Below are 368 nucleotides of genomic sequence, written 5' to 3' on the forward strand. Positions count from 1 at the left end.
AAGCCTAAATGAACCCATATTCTGGTTTTAGGCTACTGACATTTCATTGGGCACATCCAGACAAGCCAACATGTGCTTCTTGTAGCATCTCAAACCCCTATGAGACACTGCAAGAGGCACATGCAGGAATGAGAAAATGTTTCCTGCACTGCAAATTTGCAGCACGGGGGAAAAATTAGATGCCTGGATATCCAGAGGTCAAAAAAACCCACACAGAAAAAAGCAGGGCAGGGCACAGTCCCAGATCATGGGACGGCTGGGTCCTCCATAGAGATGCTCTGCCTGCCAGAGTGTCTCTATGGTTAGCCCTCACCCTGATGCTGAAGGCCCCACCTACTCCCCCAGCCCCCCAATCCCTGCCTTGCCCA

This window comes from Alligator sinensis, unplaced genomic scaffold (assembly GCF_000455745.1).
Source record: "Alligator sinensis unplaced genomic scaffold, ASM45574v1 scaffold787_1, whole genome shotgun sequence".
Taxonomy (NCBI): Eukaryota; Metazoa; Chordata; order Crocodylia; family Alligatoridae; genus Alligator; species Alligator sinensis.